Here is a 22580-nt window from a genome sequence, read left to right on the forward strand (position 1 = left end):
ACCCACACATGTGAGGTACTGTTTTTATCGGGAAACCTGTGGGAACGTGGGACGGTAGGCCATGTGTTGTTGGCGGTGTGTTTCGATGGGTGCGCCGAGTGAAATGTGCAGAGAATGCGTTTTTTTCCCCACATTTTGGACTATGAGGGGGTGACTGGGTAATAAATTCTGGGCCGATTTGCGCAAATCATATCTCTGCGGTTTCCCACGGGTGTCCTCTTTTCGGAAATGCATGGGGTTCCATGTTTTCCTTCGTGAGTTGCACACCCAAGGCCCATATCTGTATGATGTGCTTGTCTGGAGAAAGTGTCAAATTCAGGTGTTGAAACAGACTTGGGGTTACCTGTTTTTTAGGCTTTCCCCTTGGCACCCTGGTAGGTGCACCCACACATGTGAGGTACCGTTTTCATCAGGACACCTGTGGAAACGTGGAATGGTAGGCCATGTGTTGTTGGCGGTGTGTTTCGATGGGTGCGCCGAGTGAAATGTGCAGAGAATGCGTTTTTTTCCCCACATTTTGGACTATGAGGGGGTGACTGGGTAATAAATTCTGGGCCGATTTGCGCAAATCATATCTCTGCGGTTTCCCACGGGTGTCCTCTTTTCGGAAATGCATGGGGTTCCATGTTTTCCTTCGTGACTTGCACACCCAAGGCCCATATCTGTATGATGTGCTTGTCTGGAGAAAGTGTCAAATTCAGGTGTTGAAACAGACTTGGGGTTACCTGTTTTTTAGGCTTTCCCCTTGGCACCCAGGTAGGTGCACCCACACATGTGAGGTACCCTTTTCATCAGGACACCTGTGGGAATGTGGGATGGTAGACCATGTGTTTTTGGTGTGGTGTTTCGATGGGTGCGCTGAGAGAAATGTGAGGAAAATGCGTTTTTTTCCCCACATTTTGGATTTTGCTGGTGTGTCTGCGTAATACATTCTGGGCCGATTTGCGCAAATCATACCTCTGCGGTTTCCCATGGGTGTCCTCTTTTCAGAAATGCATGGGGTTCCCTGTTTCCCTTGGTGGTTTGGACATCCGAGGCCCATATCTGTATGTTGTGCTTGTCTGGAGAAAGTGTCAAATTAAGGTGTCGAAAAAGACTTGGTGTTACCTATGTTTTATGGTTTCCCCTTGGCGCCCAGGTAGGTGTACCCACACATGTGAGGTACCGTTTTCATCGGAACACCTGTGGAAATGTGGGACGGTAGGCCATGTGTTGTTGGCGGTGTGTTTCGATGGGTGCGCCGAGTGAAATATGCGAAAAATGCGTTTTTTCCCCCACATTTTCGACTTTGCGGAGGTGTCTGGGTAATTAGTTCTGGGCCAATTTGCGCAAATCATACCTCTGCGGTTTCCCACGGGTGTCCCCTTTTCGGAAATGCATGGGGTTTCCTGTTTTCCTTGGTGGCTTGGACACCCGAGGCCCATATCTGCATGTTGTGCTTGTCTGGAGAAAGTGTCAAATTCAGGTGTCGAAACAGACTTGGGGTTATCTGTGTTTTAGGCTTTCCCCTCTGCGCCCAGGAAGGTGCACCCACACATGTGAGGGACTGTTTTCATCGGGACACCTGTGGGAACATGGGACGGTAGGCCATGTGTTTTTGGTGTGGTGTTTCGATGGGTGCGCCGAGAGAAATGTGCGGAAAATGCGTTTTTTTCCCACATTTCGGACTTTGCGGGGGTGTCTGGGTAATACATTCTGGGCCGATTTGCGCAAATCATACCTCTGCCGTTTCCCACGGATGTCCTCTTTTAGGAAATGCATGAGGTTCCCTGTTTTCCTTGATGGCTTGGACACCCGAGGCCCATATCTGTATGTTGTGCTTGTCTGGAGAAAGTGTCAAATTCAGGTGTCGAAACAGACTTGGGGTTACCTGTGTTTTGGGCTTTACCCTTGGCGCCCATGTTGTTGCACCCACACATGTGAGGTAGCATTTTCATTGGGACACCTGTGGGAACGCGGGACGGTAGGCCATGTGTTTTTGGTGTGGTGTTTCGATGGGTGCGCCGAGAGAAATGTGCGGAAAATGCGTTTTCTTTCCCACATTTCGGACATTGAGGGGGGTGTCTGGGTAATAAATTCTGGGCCGATTTGTGCAAATCATACCTCTGCGGATTCCCACGGTGTCCTCTTTTCGGAAATGCATGGGGTTCCCTGTTTTCCTTGGTGGCCTGGACACCCGAGGCCCATATCTGCATGTTGTGCTTGTATGGAGAAAGTGTAAAATCCAGGTGTCGAAAAAGACTTGGGGTTACCTGTGTGTTAGGGTTTCCCCTTGGCGCCCAGGTAGGTGCACCCATACATGTGAGATACCATTTTCATCAGGACACCTGCGGAAATGCGGGACGGTAGGACATGTGTTGTTGGCAGCGTGTTTCGAAGGGTGCGCCGAGTGAAATGTGCAGAAAATGCGTTTTTTTTCCCGCATTTCGGACTTTGCGAGGGTGTCTGGGTAATAAATTCTCGGCCGATTTGTGCAAATCATACCTCTGCGGATACACAAGGGTGTCCTCTTTTCGGAAATGCATGCGGTTCCCTGTTTTCCTTGGTGGTTTGGACACCCGAGGCCCATATCTTTATGTTGTGTTTGTCTGTAGAAAGTGTCAAATTCAGGTGTCGAAAAAGACTTGGGGTTACCTGTGTTTTAGGCTTTCCCCTTGGCGCCCAGGTAGGTGCACCCACACATGTGAGGTACTGTTTTGATCGGGAAACCTGTGGGAACGTGGGACAGTAGGCCATGTGTTGTTGGCGGTTTGTTTCGATGTGTGCGCTGAGTGAAATGTGCGGAAAATGCGTTTTTCCACCACATTTTGGACTTTGCGGGGTTGTCTGGATAATAAATTCTGGGCCGATTTGCACAAATCATACCTCTGCGGTTTCCCACGGGTGTCCTCTTTTCGGAAATGCATGGGGTTCCCTGTTTTCCTTGGTGGCTTGGACACCCGAGGCCCATATCCGTATGTTGTGCTTGTCTGGAGAAAGTGTCAAATTCGGGTGTCAAAACAGACTTGGGGTTACCTGTGTTTTAGGCTTTCCCCTTGGCACCCAGGTAGGTGCACCCACACATGTGAGGTACCGTTTGCATCTGGACACCTGTGGGAACGCGGGACGGTAGGCCATGTGTTGTTGGCAGCGTGTTTCGATGGGTGCACCGAGTGAAATGTGCGGAAAATGCATTTTTTCCCCCACATTTCGGACTTTGCAGGGGTGTCTGGGTAATGAATTCTGGGCCGATTTGCGCAAATCATACCTCTGCTGATTCCCACAGTGTCCTCTTTTCGGAAATGCATGGGGTTTCCTGTTTTGCTTGGTGGTTTGGGCACCCGACGCCCATATCTGTATGTTGTGGTTGTCTGGAGAAAGTGTCAAATTCAGGTGTCGAAACAGACTTGGGGTTACCTGTTTTTTAGGCTTTCCCCTTGGCGCCCAGGTAGGTGCACCCACACTTGTGAGGTACCGTTTTTATCGGGAAACCTGTGGAAACGTGGGACGGTAGGCCATGTGTTGTTGGTGGTGTGTTTCGATGGGTGCTCCGAGTGAAATGTGCAGAGAATGCGTTTTTTCCCCCACATTTTGGACTATGAGGGGGTGACTGGGTAATACATTCTGGGCCGATTTGCACAAATCATATCTCTGCGGTTTCCCACGGGTGTCCTCTTTTCGGAAATGCATGGGGTTCCCTGTTTTCCTTGGTGGCCTGGACACCCGAGGCCCATATCTGCATGTTGTGCTTGTCTGGAGAAAGTGTCAAATTCAGGTGTCGAAAAAGACTTGGGGTTACCTGTGTTTTAGGCTTTCCCCTTGGCGCCCAGGTAGGTGCACCCACACATGTGAGGTACTGTTTTTATCAGGAAACCTGTGGGAACGTGGGACGGTAGGCCATGTGTTGTTGGCGGTGTGTTTCGATGGGTGCGCCGAGTGAAATGTGCGGAAAATGCGTTTTTTTTCCCCACATATTGGACTTTGCGGGGTTGTCTGGGTAATAAATTCTGGGCCGATTTGCGCAAATCATACCTCTGCGGTTTCCCACGGGTGTCCTCTTTTCGGAAATGCATGGGGTTCCCTGTTTTCCTTGGTGGCCTGGACACCCGAGGCCCATACCTGCATGTTGTGCTTGTCTGGAGAAAGTGTCAAATTCAGGTGTCGAAACAGACTTGGGGTTACCTGTGTTTTAGACTTTCCCCATGGCGCCCAGGTAGGTGCACCCACACATGTGAGGTACTGTTTTCATCGGGACACCGGTGGGAACGCGGGACGGTAGACCATGTGTTTTTGGTGTGGTGTTTCGATGGGTGCGCTGAGAGAAATGTGAGGAAAATGCGTTTTTTTCCCCACATTTTGGATTTTGCGGGTGTGTCTGCATAATACATTCTGGGCCGATTTGCGCAAATCATACCTCTGCGGTTTCCCATGGGTGTCCTCTTTTCAGAAATGCATGGGGTTCCCTGTTTCCCTTGGTGGTTTGGACATCCGAGGCCCATATCTGTATGTTGTGCTTGTCTGGAGAAAGTGTCAAATTAAGGTGTCGAAAAAGACTTGGTGTTACCTATGTTTTATGGTTTCCCCTTGGCGCCCAGGTAGGTGTACCCACACATGTGAGGTACCGTTTTCATCGGAACACCTGTGGAAATGTGGGACGGTAGGCCATGTGTTGTTGGCGGTGTGTTTCGATGGGTGCGCCGAGTGAAATATGCGAAAAATGCGTTTTTTCCCCCACATTTTCGACTTTGCAGAGGTGTCTGGGTAATTAGTTCTGGGCCAATTTGCGCAAATCATACCTCTGCGGTTTCCCACGGGTGTCCCCTTTTCGGAAATGCATGGGGTTTCCTGTTTTCCTTGGTGGCTTGGACACCCGAGGCCCATATCTGCATGTTGTGCTTGTCTGGAGAAAGTGTCAAATTCAGGTGTCGAAACAGACTTGGGGTTATCTGTGTTTTAGGCTTTCCCCTCTGCGCCCAGGAAGGTGCACCCACACATATGAGGGACTGTTTTCATCGGGACACCTGTGGGAACGTGGGACGGTAGGCCATGTGTTTTTGGTGTGGTGTTTCGATGGGTGCGCCGAGAGAAATGTGCGGAAAATGCGTTTTTTTCCCACATTTCGGACTTTGCGGGGGTGTCTGGGTAATACATTCTGGGCCAATTTGCGCAAATCATACCTCTGCCATTTCCCACGGATGTCCTCTTTTAGGAAATGCATGAGGTTCCCTGTTTTCTTGATGGCTTGGACACCCGAGGCCCATATCTGTATGTTGTGCTTGTCTGGAGAAGTTTCAAATTCAGGTGTCGAAACAGACTTGGGGTTACCTGTGTTTTAGGCTTTCCCTTTGGTGCCCAGGTAGGTGCACCCACACATGTGAGGTTCTGTTTTCATCGGGACACCTGTGGGAACGCAGATTGGTAGTCCATATATTGTTGGTGCGGTGTTTCGATGGGTGCGCCAAGAGAAATGTGCATAAAATGTGTTTTTTTCCACATTTCGGATTTTGCGGTGGTGTCTGGGTAATAAATTTTGTGCCGATTTGTGCAAATCATACCTCTGCCGATTCCCACGGGTGTCCTCTTTTTGGAAATGCATGGGGTTCCCTGTTTTCCTTGGTGGCTTGGACACCCGAGGCCCATAACTGTATGTTGTGCTTGTCTGGAGAAAGTGTCAAATTCAGGTGTCGAAACAGACTTGGGGTTACCTGTGTTTTTTGCTTTCCCCTTGGCGCCCAGGTAGGTGCACCCACACATGTGAGGTACTTTTTTCACCAGGACACCTGTGAGAATGCGGTACTGTAGGCCATGTGTTGTTGGCGGCGTGTTTCGATGGTTGCGCCAAATAAAATGTACGAAAAATGAGTTTTTTTTCCCACATTTTGGATTTTGCGGGGGTGCCTGGGTTATAAATTCTGGGCCGATTTGCGCAAATCATACCTCTGCGTATTCCCACGGTTGTCCTCTTTTCAGAAATGCATGGGGTTCCCTCTTTTCCTTGATGGCTTGGACATACGAGGCCCATATCTGTATGTTGTGCTTGTCTCGAGAAAGTGTCAAATTCAGGTGTTGAAACAGACTTGGGGTTACCTGTTTTTTCAGCTTTCCCCTTGGCACCCAGGTAGGTGCAACCACACATGTGAGGTGCTGTTTTCATCGGGACACCTGTGGGTACGCGGTACGGTAAGCCATGTGTTGTTGGCGGCATGTTTCAATGGGTGCGCCGAGTGAAATGTGCGGAAAATGTTTTTTTTCCCACATTTCTGACTTTGCAGGGATGTCTGGGTGATACATTCTGGGCCGATTTGCGCAAATCATACCTCTGCGGATTACAACGCGTGTCCTCTATTCGAAAATGCATGGGGTTCCCTGTTTTCCTTGGTGGCTTGGACACCCGAGGCCCATACCTGTATGTTGTGCTTTTCTGGAGATAGTGTCAAATTCAGATGTTGAAACACACTTGGGGTTACCTGTGTTTTAGGCTTTCCCCTTGGCGCCCAGGTAGGTGCACCCACTCATGTGAGGTACCGTTTTCATCGGGACACCTGTGGGAATGAGGGACAGTAGGCCATGTGTTGTTGGCGGTGTGTTTTGATGGCTGTGCCGAATGAAATTTGCGGAAAATGCGTTTTTGTTCCCTCATTTCAGATTTTGCGGGGGTGTCTGGGTAATAAATTCTGGGCCGATTTGCGCAAATCATACCTCTGCGGATTCCCACGAGTGTCCTCTTTTCGGAAATGCATGGGGTTCCCTATTTTCCTTGGTGGCTTGGACACCCGAGGCCCATATCTGTATGTTGTGCTTGTCTGGAGAAAGTGTCAAATTCAGGTGTCGAAACAGACTTGGGGTTACCTGTGTTTTAGGCTTTCCCCTTGGCGCCCAGGTAGGTGTACCCACACATGTGAGGTACTGTTTTCATCGGGACACCTGTGGGAACACGGGACGGTAGGCCATGTTTTGTTGGTGGCGTGTTTCAATGGGTGCGCCGAGTGAAATGTGCGGAAAATGCGTTTTTGTTTCCACATTTCAGACTTTGTGGGGGTGTCTGGGTAATACAATCTGAGCCGATTTCCGCAAATCATACCTCTGCGGATTCCCACGGGTGTCCTCTTTTCGGAAATGCATGGGGTTCCCTGTTTTTCTTGGTGGCTTGGACACCTGAGGCCCATATCTGTATGTTGTGCTTGTCTGGAAAAAGTGTCAAATTCAGGTGTCGAAACAGACTTGGGGTTACCTGTGTTTTAGGCTTTACCCTTGGCGCCCATGTAGTTGCACCCGCACATTTGAGGTACCATTTTCATCGGGACACCTGTGGGAACGCGGGACGGTAGGCCATGTGTTTTTGGTGTGGTGTTTCGATGGGTGCGCCGAGAGAAATGTGCGGAAAATGCATTTTTTCCCCACATTTCGGACTTTGCGGTGGTGTCTGGGTAATATATTCTGGGACGATTTGCGCAAATCATACCTCTGCGGTTTCCCACGGGTGTCCTCTTTTCGGAAATGCATGGGGTTCCCTGTTTTCCTTGGTGGCTTGGACACCTGAGGCCCATATCTGTATGTTGTGCTTGACTGGAGAAAGTGTCAAATTCAGGTGTCGAAACAGACTTGGGGTTACCTGTGTTTTAGTCTTTCCCCTTGGCGCCCAGGTAGGTGCACCCACACATGTGAGGTGCTGTTTTCATTGGGACACCTGTGGGAACACGGGACGGTAGGCCATGAGTTGTTGGCGGTGTGTTTCGATGGGTGCGCCGAGTGAAATGTGCGGAAAATGTTTTTTTTCCCCACATTTTGGACTTTGCGGTGGTGTCTGGGTAACAAAATTCTGAGCCGATTTGCGCAAATCATACCTCTGCGGGTTCCCAAGCGTGTCCTCTTTTCAGAAATGCATGGGGTTCCCTGTTTTCCTTGGTGGCTTGGACACCCAAGGCCCATATGTGTATGTTGTGCTTTTCCGGAGATAGTGTCAAATTCAGATGTCGAAACACACTTGGGGTTACCTGTGTTTTAGGCTTTCCCCTTGGCGCCCAGGTAGGTGCACCCACACATATGAGGTACCGTTTTCATCGGGACACCTGTGGGAATGCGGGACAGTAGGCCATGTGTTGTTGGCGGTGTGTTTTGATGGCTGCGCCGAGTGAAATTTGCGGAAAATACGTTTTTGTTTGCACATTTCAGACTTTGCGGGGGTGTCTGGGTAATAAATTCTGGGCCGATTTGTGCAAATCATACCTCTGCGGATTCCCACGGTGTCCTCTTTTCAGAAATGCATGGGGTTCCCTGTTTTCCTTGGTGGTTTGGACATCCGAGGCCCATATCTGTATGTTGTGCTTGTCTGGAGAAAGTGTCAAATTCAGGTGTTGAAAAAGACTTGGGGTTACCTGTGTTTTAGGCTTTCCCCTTGGCGCCCAGGTAGGTGCACCCACACATGTGAGGTACCATTTTCATCGGGCCATCTGTGGGAACACGGGACGGTAGGCTATGAGTTGTTGGCGGTGTGTTTCGATGGGTGCGCCGAGTGAAATGTGCGGAAAATGCGTTTTTTCCCCACATTTTGGACTTTGCGGTGGTGTCTGGGTAACAAAATCCTGAGCCGATTTGCGCAAATCATACCTCAGCGGTTTCCCACGGGTGTCCTCTTTTCGGAAATGCATGGGGTTCCCTGTTTTCCTTTGTGGCTTGGACACCTGAGGCCCATATCTGTATGTTGTGCTTGACTGGAGAAAGTGTCAAATTCAGGTGTCGAAACAGACTTGGGGTTACCTGTGTTTTAGTCTTTCCCCTTGGCGCCCAGGTAGGTGCACCCACACATGTGAGGTACTGTTTTCATTGGGACATCTGTGGGAACGCGGGACGGTAGGCCATGTGTTTTTGGTGTGGTGTTTTGATGGGTGCGCCGAGAGAAATGTGCGGAAAATGCGTTTTTTCCCCACATTTTGGACTTTGCGGGTATGTCTGGGTAATACATTCTGGGCCGATTTGTGCAAATCATACCTCTGCGGATTCCCACGGTGTCCTCTTTTCAGAAATGCATGGGGTACCCTGTTTTCCTTGGTGGTTTGGACATCCGAGGCCCATATCTGTATGTTGTGCTTGTCTGGAGAAAGTGTCAAATTCAGGTGTCGAAAAAGACTTGGGGTTACCTGTGTTTTAGGCTTTCCCCTTGGCGCCCAGGTAGGTGCACCCACACATGTGAGGTACCGTTTTCATCGGGCCATCTGTGGGAACATGGGACGGTAGGCCATAAGTTGTTGGAGGTGTGTTTCAATGGGTGCGCCGAGTGAAATGTGCAGAAAATGCATTTTTTTCCCACATTTTGGACTTTGCGGGGGTGTCTGGGTAATAAATTCCGGGCCGATTTGCGCAAATCATACCTCTGCGGTTTCCCACGGGTGTCCTCTTTTCGGAAATTGATGGGGTTCCCTGTTTTCCTTGGTGGCTTGGACACCCGAGGTCCAGATCTGCATGTTGTGCTTGTCTGGAGAAAGTGTCAAATTCAGGTGTCGAAACAGACTTGGGGTTACCTGTGTTTTAGGCTTTCCCCTTGGCGCCCAGGGAGGTGCACCCACACATGTGAGGTGCTGTTTTCTTCGGGACACCTGTGGGAACGCGGTACGGTAGGCCATGTGTTGTTGGCGGCATGTTTCAATGGGTGCGCCGAGTGAAATGTGCGGAAAATGTTTTTTTTCCCACATTTCTGACTTTGCAGGGTTGTCTGGGTGATACATTCTGGGCCGATTTGCGCAAATCATACCTCTGAGGATTCCCACGCGTGTCCTCTTTTCAGAAATGCATGGGGTTCCCTGTTTTCCTAGGTGGCTTGGACACCCGAGGCCCATATCTGTATGTTGTGCTTTTCTGGAGATAGTGTCAAATTCAGATGTCGAAACACACTTGGGGTTACCTGTGTTTTAGGCTTTTCCCTTGGCGCCCAGGTAGGTGCACCCACACATATGAGGTACCGTTTTCATTGGGACACCTGTGGGAATGCGGGACAGTAGGCCATGTGTTGTTGGCGGTGTGTTTTGATGGCTGCGTCGAGTGAAATTTGCGGAAAATACGTTTTTGTACCCACATTTCAGACTTTGCGGGGGTGTCTGGGTAATAAATTCTGGGCCGATTTGCGCAAATCATACCTCTGCCGTTTCCCACGGATGTCCTCTTTTAGGAAATGCATGGGGTTCCCTGTTTTCCTTGGTGGCTTGGACACCCGAGGCCAATATCTGTATGTTGTGCTTGTCTGGAGAAAGTGTCAAATTCAAGTGTCGAAACAGACTTGGGGTTACCTGTGTTTTAGGCTTTCCCCTTGGCGCCCAGGTAGGTGCACCCACACATGTGAGGTACTTTTTTCACCAGGACACCTGTGGGAATGCGGGACAGTAGGCCATGTGTTGTTGGCGGCGTGTTTCGATGGTTGCGCCGAATAAAATGTGCGAAAAATGCGTTTTTTCCCACATTTTGGAATTTGCGGGGGTGCCTGGGTAATAAATTCTGGGCCGATTTGCGCAAAACATACCTCTGCCGTTTCCCACAGATGTCCTCTTTTAGGAAATGCATGTGGTTCCCTGTTTTCCTTGGTGGCTTGGACATCCGAGGCCCATATCTGTATGTTGTGCTTGTCTCGAGAAAGTGTCAAATCCAGGTGTTGAAACAGACTTGGGGTTACCTGTGTTTTCGGCTTTCCCCTTGGCACTCAGGTAGGTGCAACCACACATGTGAGGTGCTGTTTTCATCGGGACACCTGTGGGAACGTGGGACGGTTGGCCATGTGTTTTTGGTGTGGTGTTTCGATGGGTGCGCCAAGAGAAATGTGCAGAAAATGCATTTTTTTTCCCACATTTTGGACTTAGCGGTGGTGTCTGGGTAATAAATTCTGTGCCGATTTGCGCAAATCATACCTCTGCGGTTTCCCACGGGTGTCCTCTTTTCGGAAATGCATGGGGTTCCCTGTTTTCCTTGGTGGCTTGGACACCTGAGGCCCATATCTGTATGTTGTGCTTGACTGGAGAAAGTGTCAAATTCAGGTGTCGAAACAGACTTGGGGTTACCTGTGCTTTAGTCTTTCCCCTTGGCGCCCAGGTAGGTGCACCCACACATGTGTTTTCATCGGGACACCTGTGGGAACGCGGTACGGTAAGCCATGTGTTCTTGGCGGCATGTTTCAATGGGTGCGCCGAGTGAAATGTGCGGAAAATGTTTTTTTTTCCCACATTTCTGACTTTGCAGGGATGTCTGGGTGATACATTCTGGGCCGATTTGCGCAAATCATACCTCTGCGGATTCCCACGCGTGTCCTCTATTCGAAAATGCATGGGGTTCCCTGTTTTCCTTGGTGGCTTGGACACCCGAGGCCCATACCTGTATGTTGTGCTTTTCTGGAGATAGTGTCAAATTCAGATGTCGAAACACACTTGGGGTTACCTGTGTTTTAGGCTTTCCCCTTGGCGCCCAGGTAGGTGCACCCACTCATGTGAGGTACCGTTTTCATCGGGACACCTGTGGGAATGCGGGACAGTAGGCCATGTGTTGTTGGCGGTGTGTTTTGATGGCTGTGCCGAGTGAAATTTGCGGAAAATGCGTTTTTGTTCCCACATTTCAGACTTTGCGGGGGTGTCTGGGTAATAAATTCTGGGCCGATTTGCGCAAATCATACCTCTGCGGATTCCCACGGGTGTCCTCTTTTCGGAAATGCATGGGGTTCCCTATTTTCCTTGGTGGCTTGGACACCCGAGGCCCATATCTGTATGTTGTGCTTGTCTGGAGAAAGTGTCAAATTCAGGTGTCGAAACAGACTTGGGGTTACCTGTGTTTTAGGCTTTCCCCTTGGCGCCCAGGTAGGTGTACCCACACATGTGAGGTACTGTTTTCATCGGGACACCTGTGGGAACACGGGACGGTAGGCCATGTTTTGTTGGTGGCGTGTTTCGATGGGTGCGCCGAGTGAAATGTGCGGAAAATGTGTTTTTGTTTCCACATTTCAGACTTTGCGGGGGTGTCTGGGTAATACATTCTGGGCCGATTTCTGCAAATCATACCTCTGCGGATTCCCACGGGTGTCCTCATTTCGGAAATGCATGGGGTTCCCTGTTTTTCTTGGTGGCTTGGACACCTGAGGCCCATATCTGTATGTTGTGCTTGTCTGGAAAAAGTGTCAAATCCAGGTGTCGAAACAGACTTGGGGTTACCTGTGTTTTAGGCTTTACCCTTGGCGCCCATGTAGTTGTACCCGCACATTTGAGGTACCATTTTCATCGGGACACCTGTGGGAACGCGGGACAGTAGGCCATGTGTTTTTGGTGTGGTGTTTCGATGGGTGCGCCGAGAGAAATGTGCGGAAAATGCATTTTTTCCCCACATTTCGGACTTTGCGGGGGTGTCTGGGTAATTCATTTTGGGCCGATTTGTGCAAATCATACCTCTGCGTATTCCCACGGTGTCCTCTTTTCAGAAATGCATGGGGTTCCCTGTTTTCCTTGGTGGTTTGGACATCCGAGGCCCATATCTGTATGTTGTGCTTGTCTGGAGAAAGTGTCAAATTCAGGTGTCGAAAAAGACTTGGGGTTACCTGTGTTTTAGGCTTTCCCCTTGGCGCCCAGGTAGGTGCACCCACACATGTGAGGTACCGTTTTCATCGGGCCATCTGTGGGAATGTGGGACGGTAGGCCATGAGTTGTTGGCCGTGTGTTTCGATGGGTGCGCCGAGTGAAATGTGCGGAAAATGCGTTTTTTCCCCACATTTTGGACTTTGCGGGTATGTCTGGGTAATACATTCTGGGCCGATTTGTGCAAATCATACCTCTGCGGATTCCCACGGTGTCCTCTTTTCAGAAATGCATGGGGTACCCTGTTTTCCTTGGTGGTTTGGACATCCGAGGCCCATATCTGTATGTTGTGCTTGTCTGGAGAAAGTGTCAAATTCAGGTGTCGAAAAAGACTTGGGGTTACCTGTGTTTTAGGCTTTCCCCTTGGCGCCCAGGTAGGTGCACCCACACATGTGAGGTACCGTTTTCATCGGGCCATCTGTGGGAACATGGGACGGTAGGCCATAAGTTGTTGGAGGTGTGTTTCAATGGGTGCGCCGAGTGAAATGTGCAGAAAATGCATTTTTTTTCCCACATTTTGGACTTTGCGGGGGTGTCTGGGTAATAAATTCTATGCCGATTTGCGCAAATCATACCTCTGCGGTTTCCCACGGGTGTCCTCTTTTCGGAAATTGATGGGGTTCCCTGTTTTCCTTGGTGGCTTGGACACCCGAGGTCCAGATCTGCATGTTGTGCTTGTCTGGAGAAAGTGTCAAATTCAGGTGTCGAAACAGACTTGGGGTTACCTGTGTTTTAGGCTTTCCCCTTGGCGCCCAGGGAGGTGCACCCACACATGTGAGGTGCTGTTTTCTTCGGGACACCTGTGGGAACGCGGTACGGTAGGCCATGTGTTGTTGGCGGCATGTTTCAATGGGTGCGCCGAGTGAAATGTGCGGAAAATGTTTTTTTTCCCACATTTCTGACTTTGCAGGGTTGTCTGGGTGATACATTCTGGGCCGATTTGCGCAAATCATACCTCTGAGGATTCCCACGCGTGTCCTCTTTTCAGAAATGCATGGGGTTCCCTGTTTTCCTAGGTGGCTTGGACACCCGAGGCCCATATCTGTATGTTGTGCTTTTCTGGAGATAGTGTCAAATTCAGATGTCGAAACACACTTGGGGTTACCTGTGTTTTAGGCTTTTCCCTTGGCACCCAGGTAGGTGCACCCACACATATGAGGTACCGTTTTCATTGGGACACCTGTGGGAATGCGGGACAGTAGGCCATGTGTTGTTGGCGGTGTGTTTTGATGGCTGCGTCGAGTGAAATTTGCGGAAAATACGTTTTTGTACCCACATTTCAGACTTTGCGGGGGTGTCTGGGTAATAAATTCTGGGCCGATTTGCGCAAATCATACCTCTGCCGTTTCCCACGGATGTCCTCTTTTAGGAAATGCATGGGGTTCCCTGTTTTCCTTGGTGGCTTGGACACCCGAGGCCAATATCTGTATGTTGTGCTTGTCTGGAGAAAGTGTCAAATTCAGGTGTCGAAACAGACTTGGGGTTACCTGTGTTTTAGGCTTTCCCCTTGGCGCCCAGGTAGGTGCACCCACACATGTGAGGTACTTTTTTCACCAGGACACCTGTGGGAATGCGGGACAGTAGGCCATGTGTTGTTGGCGGCGTGTTTCGATGGTTGCGCCGAATAAAATGTGCGAAAAATGCGTTTTTTCCCACATTTTGGAATTTGCGGGGGTGCCTGGGTAATAAATTCTGGGCCGATTTGCGCAAAACATACCTCTGCCGTTTCCCACAGATGTCCTCTTTTAGGAAATGCATGTGGTTCCCTGTTTTCCTTGGTGGCTTGGACATCCGAGGCCCATATCTGTATGTTGTGCTTGTCTCGAGAAAGTGTCAAATCCAGGTGTTGAAACAGACTTGGGGTTACCTGTGTTTTCGGCTTTCCCCTTGGCACTCAGGTAGGTGCAACCACACATGTGAGGTGCTGTTTTCATCGGGACACCTGTGGGAACGTGGGACGGTTGGCCATGTGTTTTTGGTGTGGTGTTTCGATGGGTGCGCCAAGAGAAATGTGCAGAAAATGCATTTTTTTTCCCACATTTTGGATTTAGCGGTGGTGTCTGGGTAATAAATTCTGTGCCGATTTGCGCAAATCATACCTCTGCGGTTTCCCACGGGTGTCCTCTTTTCGGAAATGCATGGGGTTCCCTGTTTTCCTTGGTGGCTTGGACACCTGAGGCCCATATCTGTATGTTGTGCTTGACTGGAGAAAGTGTCAAATTCAGGTGTCGAAACAGACTTGGGGTTACCTGTGCTTTAGTCTTTCCCCTTGGCGCCCAGGTAGGTGCACCCACACATGTGTTTTCATCGGGACACCTGTGGGAACGCGGTACGGTAAGCCATGTGTTCTTGGCGGCATGTTTCAATGGGTGCGCCGAGTGAAATGTGCGGAAAATGTTTTTTTTTCCCACATTTCTGACTTTGCAGGGATGTCTGGGTGATACATTCTGGGCCGATTTGCGCAAATCATACCTCTGCGGATTCCCACGCGTGTCCTCTATTCGAAAATGCATGGGGTTCCCTGTTTTCCTTGGTGGCTTGGACACCCGAGGCCCATACCTGTATGTTGTGCTTTTCTGGAGATAGTGTCAAATTCAGATGTCGAAACACACTTGGGGTTACCTGTGTTTTAGGCTTTCCCCTTGGCGCCCAGGTAGGTGCACCCACTCATGTGAGGTACCGTTTTCATCGGGACACCTGTGGGAATGCGGGACAGTAGGCCATGTGTTGTTGGCGGTGTGTTTTGATGGCTGTGCCGAGTGAAATTTGCGGAAAATGCGTTTTTGTTCCCACATTTCAGACTTTGCGGGGGTGTCTGGGTAATAAATTCTGGGCCGATTTGCGCAAATCATACCTCTGCGGATTCCCACGGGTGTCCTCTTTTCGGAAATGCATGGGGTTCCCTATTTTCCTTGGTGGCTTGGACACCCGAGGCCCATATCTGTATGTTGTGCTTGTCTGGAGAAAGTGTCAAATTCAGGTGTCGAAACAGACTTGGGGTTACCTGTGTTTTAGGCTTTCCCCTTGGCGCCCAGGTAGGTGTACCCACACATGTGAGGTACTGTTTTCATCGGGACACCTGTGGGAACACGGGACGGTAGGCCATGTTTTGTTGGTGGCGTGTTTCGATGGGTGCGCCGAGTGAAATGTGCGGAAAATGTGTTTTTGTTTCCACATTTCAGACTTTGCGGGGGTGTCTGGGTAATACATTCTGGGCCGATTTCTGCAAATCATACCTCTGCGGATTCCCACGGGTGTCCTCATTTCGGAAATGCATGGGGTTCCCTGTTTTTCTTGGTGGCTTGGACACCTGAGGCCCATATCTGTATGTTGTGCTTGTCTGGAAAAAGTGTCAAATCCAGGTGTCGAAACAGACTTGGGGTTACCTGTGTTTTAGGCTTTACCCTTGGCGCCCATGCAGTTGTACCCGCACATTTGAGGTACCATTTTCATCGGGACACCTGTGGGAACGCGGGACAGTAGGCCATGTGTTTTTGGTGTGGTGTTTCGATGGGTGCGCCGAGAGAAATGTGCGGAAAATGCATTTTTTCCCCACATTTCGGACTTTGCGGGGGTGTCTGGGTAATTCATTTTGGGCCGATTTGTGCAAATCATACCTCTGCGTATTCCCACGGTGTCCTCTTTTCAGAAATGCATGGGGTTCCCTGTTTTCCTTGGTGGTTTGGACATCCGAGGCCCATATCTGTATGTTGTGCTTGTCTGGAGAAAGTGTCAAATTCAGGTGTCGAAAAAGACTTGGGGTTACCTGTGTTTTAGGCTTTCCCCTTGGCGCCCAGGTAGGTGCACCCACACATGTGAGGTACCGTTTTCATCGGGCCATCTGTGGGAATGTGGGACGGTAGGCCATGAGTTGTTGGCCGTGTGTTTCGATGGGTGCGCCGAGTGAAATGTGCGGAAAATGCGTTTTTTCCCCACATTTTGGACTTTGCGGTGGTGTCTGGGTAAGATATTCTGGGACGATTTGCGCAAATCATACCTCTGCGGTTTCCCACGGGTGTCCTCTTTTCGGAAATGCATGGGGTTCCCTGTTTTCCTTGGTGGCTTGGACACCTGAGGCCCATATCTGTATGTTGTGCTTGACTGGAGAAAGTGTCAAATTCAGGTGTCGAAACAGACTTGGGGTTACCTGTGTTTTAGTCTTTCCCGTTGGCGCCCAGGTAGGTGCACCCACACATGTGAGGTGCTGTTTTCATCGGGACACCTGTGGGAACGCGGTACGGTAGGCCATGTGTTGTTGGCGGCATGTTTCAATGGGTGCGCCGAGTGAAATGTGCGGAAAATGTTTTTTTCCCACATTTCTGACTTTGCAGGGATGTCTGGGTGATACATTCTGGGCCGATTTGCGCAAATCATACCTCTGCGGATTCCCACGCGTGTCCTCTATTCGAAAATGCATGGGGTTCCCTGTTTTCCTTGGTGGCTTGGACACCCGAGGCCCATACCTGTATGTTGTGCTTTTCTGGAGATAGTGTCAAATTCAGATGTCGAAACACACTTGGGGTTACCTGTGTTTTAGGCTTTCCCCTTGGCGCCCAGGTAGGTGCACCCACTCATGTGAGGTACCGTTTTCATTGGGACACCTGTGGGAATGCGGGACAGTAGGCCATTTGTTGTTGGCGGTGTGTTTTGATGGCTGTGCCGAGTGAAATTTGCGGAAAATGCGTTTTTGTTCCCACATTTCAGACTTTGCGGGGGTGTCTGGGTAATAAATTCTGGGCCGATTTGCGCAAATCATACCTCTGCGGATTCCCACGGGTGTCCTCTTTTCGGAAATGCATGGGGTTCCCTATTTTCCTTGGTGGCTTGGACACCCGAGGCCCATATCTGTATGTTGTGCTTGTCTGGAGAAAGTGTCAAATTCAGGTGTCGAAACAGACTTGGGGTTACCTGTGTTTTAGGCTTTCCCCTTGGCGCCCAGGTAGGTGTACCCACACATGTGAGGTACTGTTTTCATCGGGACACCTGTGGGAACACGGGACGGTAGGCCATGTTTTGTTGGTGGCGTGTTTCGATGGGTGCGCCGAGTGAAATGTGCGGAAAATGTGTTTTTGTTTCCACATTTCAGACTTTGCGGGGGTGTCTGGGTAATACATTCTGGGCCGATTTCTGCAAATCATACCTCTGCGGATTCCCACGGGTGTCCTCATTTCGGAAATGCATGGGGTTCCCTGTTTTTCTTGGTGGCTTGGACACCTGAGGCCCATATCTGTATGTTGTGCTTGTCTGGAAAAAGTGTCAAATCCAGGTGTCGAAACAGACTTGGGGTTACCTGTGTTTTAGGCTTTACCCTTGGCGCCCATGTAGTTGTACCCGCACATTTGAGGTACCATTTTCATCGGGACACCTGTGGGAACACGGGACAGTAGGCCATGTGTTTTTGGTGTGGTGTTTCGATGGGTGCGCCGAGAGAAATGTGCGGAAAATGCATTTTTTCCCCACATTTCGGACTTTGCGGGGGTGTCTGGGTAATTCATTTTGGGCCGATTTGTGCAAATCATACCTCTGCGTATTCCCACGGTGTCCTCTTTTCAGAAATGCATGGGGTTCCCTGTTTTCCTTGGTGGTTTGGACATCCGAGGCCCATATCTGTATGTTGTGCTTGTCTGGAGAAAGTGTCAAATTCAGGTGTCGAAAAAGACTTGGGGTTACCTGTGTTTTAGGCTTTCCCCTTGGCGCCCAGGTAGGTGCACCCACACATGTGAGGTACCGTTTTCATCGGGCCATCTGTGGGAATGTGGGACGGTAGGCAATGAGTTGTTGGCCGTGTGTTTCGATGGGTGCGCCGAGTGAAATGTGCGGAAAATGCGTTTTTTCCCCACATTTTGGACTTTGCGGTGGTGTCTGGGTGAGATATTCTGGGACGATTTGCGCAAATCATACCTCTGCGGTTTCCCACGGGTGTCCTCTTTTCGGAAATGCATGGGGTTCCCTGTTTTCCTTGGTGGCTTGGACACCTGAGGCCCATATCTGTATGTTGTGCTTGACTGGAGAAAGTGTCAAATTCAGGTGTCGAAACAGACTTGGGGTTACCTGTGTTTTAGTCTTTCCCGTTGGCGCCCAGGTAGGTGCACCCACACATGTGAGGTGCTGTTTTCATCGGGACACCTGTGGGAACGCGGTACGGTAGGCCATGTGTTGTTGGCGGCATGTTTCAATGGGTGCGCCGAGTGAAATGTGCGGAAAATGTTTTTTTCCCACATTTCTGACTTTGCAGGGATGTCTGGGTGATACATTCTGGGCCGATTTGCGCAAATCATACCTCTGCGGATTCCCACGCGTGTCCTCTTTTCAGAAATGCATAGGGTTCCCTGTTTTCCTTGGTGGCTTGGACACCCGAGGCCCATATCTGTATGTTGTGCTTTTCTGGAGATAGTGTCAAATTCAGGTGTCGAAACAGACTTGGGGTTACCTGTGTTTTAGGCTTTCCCCTTGGCGCCCATGTAGTTGCACCCACACATTTGAGGTACCATTTTCATTGGGACACCTGTGGGAACGCGGGACGGTAGGCCATGTGTTTTTGGTGAGGTGTTTCGATGGGTGCGCCGAGAGAAATGTGCGTAAAATGCATTTTTCCCCACATTTCGGACTTTGGGGGGGTGTCTGTGTAATACATTCTGGGCCCATTTGTGCAAATCATACCTCTGCGGATTCCCACGGTGTCCTCTTTTCAGAAATGCATGGGGTTCCCTGTTTTCCTTGGTGGTTTGGACATCCGAGGCCCATATCTGTATGTTTTGCTTGTCTGGAGAAAGTGTCAAATTCAGGTGTCGAAAAAGACTTGGGGTTACCTGTGTTTTAGGCTTTCCCCTTGGCGCCCAGGTAGGTGCACCCACACATGTGAGGTACCGTTTTCATCGGGCCATCTGTGGGAACGTGGGACGGTAGGCCATGAGTTGTTGGCGGTGTGTTTCAATTGGTGCGCCGAGTGAAATGTGCGGAAAATGCGTTTTTTCCCCACATTTTGGACTTTGCGGTGGTGTCTGGGTAATACATTCTGAGCCGATTTGCGCAAATCATACCTCTGCGGTTTCCCACGGGTGTCCTCTTTTCGGAAATGCATGGGGTTCCCTGTTTTCCTTTGTGGCTTGGACACCTGAGGCCCATATCTGTATGTTGTGCTTGACTGGAGAAAGTGTCAAATTCAGGTGTCGAAACAGACTTGGGGTTACCTGTGTTTTAGTCTTTCCCCTTGGCGCCCAGGTAGGTGCACCCACACATGTGAGGTACTGTTTTCATTGGGACATCTGTGGGAACGCGGGACGGTAGGCCATGTGTTTTTGGTGTGGTGTTTTGATGGGTGCGCCGAGAGAAATGTGCGGAAAATGCGTTTTTTCCCCACATTTTGGACTTTGTGGGTGTGTCTGGGTAACATTCTGGGCCGATTTGTGCAAATCATACCTCTGCGGATTCCCACGGTGTCCTATTTTCAGAAATGCATGGGGTACCCTGTTTTCCTTGGTGGTTTGGACATCCGAGGCCCATATCTGAATGTTGTGCTTGTCTGGAGAAAGTGTCAAATTCAGGTGTCGAAAAAGAGTTGGGGTTACCTGTGTTTTAGGCTTTCCATTTGGCGCCCAGGTAGGTGCACCCACACATGTGAGGTACCGTTTTCATCGGGCCATCTGTGGGAACGTGGGACGGTAGGCCATAAGTTGTTGGAGGTGTGTTTCGATGGGTGCGCCGAGTGAAATGTGCAGAAAATTCATTTTTTTCCCCACATTTTGGACTTTGCGGGGGGGTCTGGGTAATAAATTCTGGGCCGATTTGCGCAAATCATACCTCTGCGGTTTCCCACGGGTGTCCTCTTTTCGGAAATGGATGGGGTTCCCTGTTTTCCTTGGTGGCTTGGACACCCGAGGCCCAGATCTGCATGTTGTGCTTGTCTGGAGAAAGTGTCAAATTCAGGTGTCGAAACAGACTTGGGGTTACCTGTGTTTTAGGCTTTCCCCTTTGGCGCCCAGGGAGGTGCACCCACACATGTGAGGTACTGTTTTCATCGGGACACCTGTGGGAATGCGGGACTGTAGGCCATGTGTTTTTGGTGTGCTGTTTCGATAGGTGCGCCGAGAGAAATGTGCGGAAAATGCGTTTTTTTCCCCACATTTCCGGCTTTTGCAGGGGTGTCTGGGTAATACATTCTGGGCCGATTTGTGCAAATCATACCTTTGCGGATTACCACGGTGTCCTTTTTCGGAAATGCATGGGGTTCCCTTTTTCTCTTGGTGGTTTGGACATCCGAGGCCCATATATGTATGTTGTGCTTGTCTGGAGAAAGTGTAAAATCCAGGTGTCGAAAAATACTTGGGGTTACCTGTGTTTTAGGGTTTCCCCTTGGCGCCCAGGTAGGTGCACCCACACATGTGAGGCACCGTTTTCATCGGGACTCCTGTGGAAACGTGGGACGGTAGGCCATGTTTTGTTGGCGCTGTGTTTCGATGGGTGCGCCGAGTGAAATGTGCGGAAAATGCGTTTTTCCCCCACATTTTGGACTTTGCGGAGGTGTCTGGGTAATAAGTTCTGGGCCGATATGCGCAAATCATACCTCTGCGGTTTCCCAGGGGTGTCCTCTTTTCGGAAATGCATGGGGTTCCCTGTTTTCCTTGGTGGCTTGGACACCTGAGGCCCATATTTGCATGTTGTGCTTATCTAGAGAAAGTGTCAAATTCAGGTGTGGAAACAGACTTGGAGTTACCTGTGTTTTAGGCTTTCCCCTTGGCGCCCAGGTAGGTGCACCCACACATGTGAGGTTCTGTTTTCATCGGGACACCTGTGGGAACGCGGGACGGTAGGCCATGTGTTTTTGGTGTGGTGTTTTTCGATGGGTGCGCCGAGAGAAATATGCGGAAAATGCGTTTTTTTCCCCACATTTCGGACTTTGAGGGGGTGTCTGGGTAATAAATTCTGGGCCAATTTGCGAATATCATACCTCTGCGGTTTCCCACGGGTATCCTCTTTTCGGAAATGCATGGGGTTCCCTGTTTTTCTTGGTGGCTTGGACACGCGAGGCCCATATCTGCATGTTGTGCTTGTCTGGAAAAAGTGTCAAATTCAGGTGTCGAAACAGACTTGGGTTACCTGTGTTTTAGGCTTTCCCCTTGGCGCCCAGGTAGGTGCACCCACACATGTGAGGTACTGTTTTCATCGGGACACCTGTGGGAACGCGGGACGGTAGGCCATGTGTTTTTGGTGTGGTGTTTCGATGGGTGCACCGAGAGAAATATGCGGAAAATGCATTTTCTTTCCCACATTTCGGACTTTGAGGGGGTGTCTGGGTAATAAATCCTGGGCCGATTTGCCCAATCATACCTCTGCGGTTTCCTACGGCTGTCCTCTTTTCGGAAATGCATGGGGTTCCCTGTTTTCCTTGGTGACTTGGACACCCGAGGCCCATATCTGCATGTTGTGCTTGTCTGGAGAAAGTGTCAAATTCAGGTGTCTAAACAGACTTGGGGTTACCTGTGTTTTAGGCTTTCCCCTTGGCGCCCAGGTAGGTGCAACCACACATGTGAGGTACTGTTTACATCGGGACCCCTGTGGGAACATGGGACGGTAGGCCATGTTTTGTTGGTGGCGTGTTTCGATTGGTGCACCGAGTGAAATGTGCGGAAAATGTTTTTTTTCCCACATTTCTGACTTTGCAGGGATGTCTGGGTGATACATTCTGGGCCGATTTGTGCAAATCATACCTCTGCGGATTCCCACTGTGTCCTTTTTCGGAAATGCATGGGGTTCCTGTTTCCCTTGGTGGTTTGGACATCCGAGACCCATATATGTATGTTGTGCTTGTCTGGAGAAAGTGTAAAATCCAGGTGTCGAAAAAGACTTGGGGTTACCTGTGTTTTAGGGTTTCCGCTTGGCGCCCAGGTAGGTGCACCCACACATGTGAGGCACCGTTTTCATCGGGACTCCTGTGGAAACGTGGGACGGTAGGCCATGTTTTGTTGGCGGTGTGTTTCGATGGGCGCGCCGAGTGAAATGTGCGGA

Source organism: Ambystoma mexicanum, chromosome 7q (genome assembly GCF_040938575.1).
Source record: "Ambystoma mexicanum isolate Mex_15411 chromosome 7q, UKY_AmexF1_1, whole genome shotgun sequence".
NCBI classification, from domain to species: domain Eukaryota; kingdom Metazoa; phylum Chordata; class Amphibia; order Caudata; family Ambystomatidae; genus Ambystoma; species Ambystoma mexicanum.